We start from the raw sequence: 8,392 nt of genomic DNA on the forward strand, positions 1-8,392 counted from the left end.
AAATTCAGACATTGATGACTTCGACTTCCTCTATTAGCAGGAATGAAAATAAAACCCAAAGATTCTGCAATGGATCCAATTTCAACATGGACTTCGTGAAAAGCTTGTATTCAGCATAAAACTCGGATAAAAGCTGTTTTATCTGCGCCGTATAATATCACCATCGCAATATTTTTTAAGAGATACTAAAACAGCGTATATTTCATATCGCAATTGAACGTACAGGTATACATATTAAATTGTAGAGAATTTATTTGAACGAGTATGGCCTTATATGCACACCAAGCAAGAGCAAATTGAAATAAAATGAACTTCCCACACGCGTGATAAAACTTCTACCTACCGCATTGCACGTATTGTGGAGTTTTTTTTTTGTGGAAATCGTTGAAATAGATGATTATTATTCCTGGGCGATACGAGAAGTGTAAAATATTCAATGAAACGTCGTTTAGTGTAATTCCAGTCAAATTGAATAAACATCTGTACTTTATAATCACGAGTAAAGGTCACTTTCATTAAGTTCTTGGCTACTTGGCTTTAGAATCTTGTCCAACTGTGATATTTCATTGGCAATATTGGATTCGAAATGTTTTTCTGATTAGTATGATTAAACCACAAGTTCGTAGGACGAAAACTTTTATATAGTACTGGTTGCTCAATTGGTATTCGTCAAGTATAACCAAGTTTCAGTTGCTACATTCCATTTTCCATTTTTCTTTTCATATTGTTTGCGACACAATCTGAACACAAAGAAACCCTATTTGCCAATTCTAAATTGTAGATTGTGAGATACCAATTATTTGAAATTTCTATTTTTTATTTTCACAGATCTGGGATTCTTCTGAGCAGTTTACTGCAGTTGTATGAGTTGTATGTGAGTTTTATGAGTTGTATGTGAGTTGTGTTATTCTAATAGCGTGAGTTGTGTATTCCAGGAGCGAGCGTATATCATTTGAATGGGTTATGATATGTATATGAGTTGTGTGATTGTGCGTGGGTAAGTTTTGTGTGAGTTGCTATGCGTGTGTGCTGTGTGATTCTACATACATGACTTGTGGATCATATGCGCGTCTATTATTGGAAAGGAATATGAGTTGTGCGTGAGTTGTATGTGAATTGTGTGATTCTACTATCATTTGAAAGAATTATGAGTTGTGTGAGTTGTACGTGAATTGTGTTATTCTTTTAGCGTGAGCTGTGAATTCTAGGAGCGTCTATCATTTGAATGGGTTATGATATGTATATGAGTTGTGTGATTGTGCGTGGGTAAGTTTTGTGTGAGTTGCTATGCGTGTGTGCTGTGTGATTCTACATACATGACTTGTGGATCATATGCGCGTCTATTATTGGAAAGGAATATGAGTTGTGCGTGAGTTGTATGTGAATTGTGTGATTCTACTATCATTTGAAAGAATTATGAGTTGTGTGAGTTGTACGTGAATTGTGTTATTCTTTTAGCGTGAGCTGTGAATTCTAGGAGCGTCTATCATTTGAATGGGTTATGATATGTATATGAGTTGTGTGATTGTGCGTGGGTAAGTTTTGTGTGAGTTGCTATGCGTGTGTGCTGTGTGATTCTACATACATGACTTGTTGATTATATGCGCGTCTATCATTGGAAAGGAATATGAGTTGTGCGTGAGTTGTATGTGAGTTGTGTGATTCTACTATCATTTGGAAGAATTATGAGTTGTGTGAGTTGTACGTGAATTGTGTTATTCTTTTAGCGTGAGCTGTGAATTCTAGGAGCGTCTATCATTTGAATGGGTTGTGAGTTGTATATAAGTTTTGTGTGTGAATATGAGTTGTGCATGAGTTGTATTAATTGTATGTAAATTGTGTGAGTGTTATATGAGTTGTGTGATTCTACTCGCGTGAGTTATGTATTCTGGATGCATCTTTAATTTGAAGGAATCATGAGTTGTCTATCATTTGGATATATTGTGAGTCGTACGTGAGTTGTCTGATTCTAATCGCGTGAGCTGTGGATTCTAGAAGCGTCTACAATCATTTGAATGAGTTGTGAGTGAGCTGTATATGAATTAGGTAATGTAAGTTGCGTGTGTTGCTATGCGAGTGAGCTGTGCGATTTAACTCACGTGAGTTGTGAGTTATAGGCGCGTCTACCATTGGAAAAGAATGAGTTGTGGTGCGTGAGTTTATGTGAGTTGTGTGATTCTACTCGTGTAAGTTATGGTTTACAGGCGTGTCTATCTTTTGAATAGAATAAAAAATGTTTGTGAGTTGTGTAGTTGTATGTGAGTTGTGTGATCCTACTCACGAGAGTTGTGGATTCTCAACGCGTCTCTCATTTAAATGGATTTGAGGTGAGCCTGAGTTGTAAGTTGTAGGCACGTTCATCATTTGAATGTGTGACTGGTTGTCTAGCAGATCTTCGATAACATATTCTTGAAGGTTCGAAGAAAAGATCTCATTTATTTTCAGCTTGCATAAGTTAAGATATCTGAGGGATGCTGTTCTCCAGCTGATAAACAAAAAAATTTTTTTTTTGGATCTTTCGACTTGCAAATGGAACCGAATATTCAAAATTATGAATTTTTTCGAGTTGTCGGAGTCGTAAATAGATAATTCTGGTAGTTATTGAACAGAACACCATTTAGCTGTTCTGAGGTTAGGTTTTCAGATTTTCAAGCACTGTGTCTCTCCTTGATGTTACTTCAAAAAAGCTTGAGAGTTATTTTTCTGGTCATTATATTTCCTAATCACTTCAGGTCCAGTATTACATCTGGCGTTGATAAACTCTCACTTAAGATAAACAAAGTCTGTTGAAAAGCAAACATTACCAGACAACTAGATGTTGCCGTGCTCAGAGCGCTAGAGAGAACTACCTACTGCAATTTACTACAGGCCTTCATCAGTGATCCTAGGCTGACCTAGGAACGTTTGAAACTAATTGAACAATTCTGGGTATGGTACTCGGGACACTGTTCTCCAAACTGAACCTTGCGGAACACCTATAAAAAGACAATTGTGTTCGATAACAAATGAAGAGCCAACATCTGTGCCCACTTTGAAGATAATTACGGCAGTGGAATCCACCAGTTCCCTTATTGACCAGACCGAGGCAGAATAATTCAAATGGAAAATCAGAGAACAGCTGGATCGAGAACCAGTTCCAACATCTAACATCAGCAATGAAGAACGTAGAGCTTTGAGCGGCTTACGTAGAGACAACACAATCAAGATCCTACCTGCATATAAAGGAAACACTACTTTGGTGATGGATACTGTTCTCTAAGAACAGGAGATCGAAGAGGATCTTCAGAAGGGATGATACACAAAGATCGTACGGGACCCTACTGCATCAATTGAAAGGAAGTTGTACCAGATTTTGAAAAAACACCAAGTCTATTTTTCGAAAAAGGAAAGATCATCGGTAACACCGCACCACAGTAAGCCCCCTCACTTGTATGGATTATCCAAAATCCACGTTCCGCTTAGACCGATCATCAGCTCCAGAGATTCGGCTACTCAAAATTTGTCTAGATTTTTACTTCCCATAATACAACCATTACAAGGAAAAACATCGTCTTTTGTGAAGAATTCAAGGCATTTTGTCGAACTACTAGGGTCAATTGAAGTCAGACAGGAAGATCAACTAATTAGCTTCGACGTGGAAAGCCTTTACACCAACGTTCCGGTCGAAGAAGCACTTCAAATCATACAGAGAAAGCTATCCGAAGACGGGAACCTGAAAGAGAGAACGAATCTACCTATAGAAGTAATTATGGAATTACTAGGATGATGTGTACGAAACTGTTATTTTCAACTGAAGGACGAATCCTTTACACAAGATGGGGGACTGCCAATGGGATCGCCACTTTCACCAGTCATAGCCAAGATTTATATGGAGTGGCTTGAAACTCTGGCCATTGAAGAAGCCCACAAGAAACCTCGAGTCTGGTTGAGATATGTTGACGACACCTTCATAATATGGAACCATGGGAATACTGAACTAGACGCCTTCTTGAAACACATCAGCAGCGTGAGACCTTCCATCAATTCCACAATGGAGAAGGAAATCCACAACGAATTGCCATTCTTAGACGTTTTGGTGAAGAGGACCGACATTAAGTGGGAAACATCTGTATACCGAAAACCCACTCATACGGGACAGTATCTGTACCACGAATCCAACCACCATCAATCAACTAAAAGAGGAATCATCAAGACTCTATTAGACCGTGCTTTCGGGTTCTGTAATACGAAGGAAGGTCTCGAGAAGGAACTAGATATCATCAAAAATGATCTTCAACGAAATGGCTACTCCAAAGCGATGGTAGAAAAGACTTTGGCTAAAAGACAGCAGGAGACTCGCAAGGAAGAGATGCCGTCACAACCAGTGCTAGCACTTCCCTACATCAGAGGATTATCGGAGAGGATAAGAAGAATTTGTTCCAAGTAAGTACAACATCAGAACCTGCTTCAGATCCGGCAACACTATCCATAGCAGCCTCACGAAAACCAGGCCACCAAACGCGGACTGCGATTCCAAGAATTGCATTTACCGGATACCCTGTGAGTGTGGAAAATCCTATATTGGTGAAACTTAGAGGCTATTGAATGTTCGCATTGTCGAGCACAAGAAACACACATAGCGAGGGGAAACCAGCAAATCAGGAATAGCAGACCATGTTTGGACCCATCAACACAACATCGAGTGGTCCCAAGCTGAGATCTTGAGAGAGGAACATTGGTTTAGGAGAAAATTCAACGAAGCCGCATACATGCTGTCAAACAACGTATTCAGCCAAGCTAGCATAGAGATACGCAACATATGGAAACCCATCATCAAGCAAAAAATGGCCTACTCCTGCCAAACGGTCATTTCCTACTGAACCAGTGAAGCGGAAAAATGGAAAGTGGGGATAAGTGAAAGTACTCGAACGACCCATAAATAGTCATCTCTCGGAGGAATCAGTCCAGTCATCATCCGAAGACGATTGTAGATACTAACAATCGAAACACCGTGAACTAACGAGGCTTAACTTTGTAAATATATATTCATTTGTATTTCTTTATTTTTTGTTCAATCATTTTATATTTACTTGTATTTTATTTCACTATTATTTCATTTCAGGTTATTTTTGTTTAAAATAATTGTTATTTTCAGCTATTCATTTCTAATTCTTCATTTTCAGTTGTTTCGGGGATTTCAAAACATTTTTATATATTAGACAATAGAAGTCCGAACTAGTGAAAAATGAAGAGCAGTCAGTAATACTCTTCTATGTGATTAGGATCAATTTAGAGACTGTCCATGAATACTAATTGTTCTCGGTTCGAGAGTTCTGTCAATTTTTTTGTTAGTAACGACTTTCAGAGTGGAATGGAAGAACAAGAGTAGCATTTATTGAATAACCTATCTTTTTTAGAAAAATATGCATGAAATAACGTCAAAGCGGTGAAATGGCTATTTTACATTTTTTGTGATATAGGATCGAAGGAAATAAAAGTATCATCGATTCTCCCCATCGTGGTCAAGATGGCAGACCCGTATAAAAGTACTGGATTAGCATTTCAATTCGATACGTACCATAAAATCGTTAGCTGATATGAGTGGGATTTGTGCGTCTCAAGAATGAGCGTTTAATCCCGTGATTGATGATAGCGAGTTAGAGAGGCTGTAAGTCGATCCGACTCACTCCATTTAACCTGATGAGCTGCATGACTGTTCCGCATGACATTATCATCATGAACCCATATCAAAACAGGGGCGGGGTTTTATCGTCCTCCTGAATGATATTGAAATATACGCGGATGAACAAAGTCTAACGGTTTCTTTTATTGATGAGTCCAGAAAATCAGAGTGACTCTCGTTCAGATATGATCATCAGTATCGATAATGAACCGCCGGTTATAGTTAAAAAAAGTAAAAACACTGTTTTTCAGATACCACCTAAAGATTCGAAAAGTATTACTATGACAAATGAGTAATAGGATTTGGCAAATGAAATGTATCATTTATCCACAGTAGGACCTTCCAGAAATAATACAACGAACAACCCAGTGATCAAAACATCGACTTCGGTACTCGCTGCCTCAGAGTGGCCATTCGAGTAATGGAAAAAATCGGCAGGAGTCATATCAGGTGAATAAGGTGGATCATGAACGAAATGGTTACTTCGTTGGGTCCAAGAACAACATCAAAACCTGCTTCATATCCGGATCAAGCCACCAAACGAGGACTGCGATTCCAAAATTGCATTTATCGGATACCCTGTGAGTGCGGCAAATCCTATATCGGTGAAACTAAAAGGCCATTGAAAGTCAACATTGCCAAGCACAAGAGAAACATACAGCGAAGAGAAACCATCAGATCTGAAATAGCAAAGCATCCATGGACTCACCAACATATCAACAAGTGGTCCCAAGCTGAGATCATCTGTCCCTTCCAGTGTCAGTATCAGTGTCCCTTCCAGCGGGAAGGGAAACTGATATAAAAGGAAGTTCAAAGAAGATGCATATATGTTGTCCACCAAGCTAGCGTAGAGATACGCAGAGTATGGAAATCTTATAATCAAGCGGAAAACGGTCAATTCCAAGTAAACCGGTGAAGCGAAGAGAGGTAGGAAGGAATGTGTGAAACCGTTTGAAATGACCTATAAATAGTTGTCTCCCGGTGTAATAGTCCATTCATCACCTGAAGACGATTGTGGATACTAACAATCGAACGGCGTGAAGTAACTTGGTTTGAATCATTCTTTTTTGATTCGCTTTTATTTTGATTGCTTATTTTACTCTGTAGTTATTTCAAATGTTTCATTGTATTCTCATTTTACGCTTCATTGCTTAATATAATTGATATTTGAGGTATTCATTCTAATTTTAATTGTTTCTTTCATAGATTCACAATCATATTATACAATGACAAAATTTAAAATGGAATTGAAAAAATTATTGTACCACGATCTCTGTATCTGTAGAGTAGGGCGGCTGAGTGTAAGCCCACGCACTTAGGTCACATGTGACCCATCGTACATCCTCCCGAGAAGTAGTCCTCCTAGGTCATCATCCATCCTGTCCTTTTCAGGAAGATAGACAGGTCTCTGGGAGAAATCACCTTTATATCCGGTGCCTTCTATCAGGATCATCTTCATTCAACTCCTGAACCAACTGAACTTTGTAAGGGTGGTATTTTTCTTTATGCAAAACTCTCAAAAGAGATGATTCACTTACATCATTGTCGGCGGCAAGTTCTCGAGTTGTCTTATGCGGATTTTCCTCAATCTCTTGAAATACATCTAACTTTTTTTCATTATTAAATTGAACATTTCTATCTGGTTTTCCAATATTTTTTACATGTCCAGTTTCACGAAACTTTTTTTCAATTTTGCTAACTGTAGACTGTGACACGTGTTGACCAGGGTGTTTATTAGTAAAAATTTCACAAACCTCCTTTTGAGTTCTTGTTTTATTACCACAACCAATCATAATTAAAATGTATATTCTTTGAGTCTCGGACAAATGAGCCATAATTAAATTTAATACGCCCACAAATATTATACTGACGTCTTTTAGTAACTTTAAATACCTAAATGACAGCAGCCTACTAAATTCATATCAATTGTTTATTTGGCTTTTTGTCTAATATTTTAGTGTCTTCAAAGATTTTTTCCGGGATTCAAGGTTAGTAAAGAGCGTGTTACAGGGATGGTCTGTTTATTAGATCAGGATATTGTCAAGAAGTGAATAATGGTGGTCATTTTGAACATTTAATTCACCTGTAAAACTTAATTTTCTCAGTTGTGATTGCACCAAACTTAAAAAACTTTATATTGCTGAACAGAGGACTAAAATCCCTTTCCAACAAGGTGCCACACGATCCCCTTTGCTATTTAAAATTTTCGAGGGGTGCTTATTATTTAGAAGGGGTGCTGGAGGGGGATAATATTTTCATACAGTAAATTGTCGATTTATGAATAAAAATCGACCTGTTTCAGGTTTTTTTCACATCGTACATAGTAACGCTAAAAATGAATTTATTCCTTACATATGGACCGCACAGTATATTGTTCTGCTGTAATTTTGTTAATTAAACCAGTAGCCAAACAGTTTGTAGGTACTTAATTCAACTCCCTTACTATGACTGTTATCCAAACCAATCAATTAAATTAAAATCATCATCAACGAGGTAACCACAATTACCTATCGTGCGTGCTAAAAACATGTTTCAACATTCCCACCCCCAAATACATCCCTCACTCCCTCCCAAAGGAGTTCGTTGCTCCGCTGTATCGGTGAGAACATAAAATCCTACGATCGATTTCCCGACAAATAATCCACTTTAGCGTGAAGAGATAAAACTAGTATATTTATCTGGAAAAGCAGGGAGTGATCGGGAGACACGCGTATTTTATATTGTCCGCCT

Source organism: Leptinotarsa decemlineata, unplaced genomic scaffold, assembly GCF_025532065.1.
Source record: "Leptinotarsa decemlineata unplaced genomic scaffold, Ldec_3_MD MMD2_tig00000008_RagTag_RagTag, whole genome shotgun sequence".
NCBI lineage: Eukaryota > Metazoa > Arthropoda > Insecta > Coleoptera > Chrysomelidae > Leptinotarsa > Leptinotarsa decemlineata.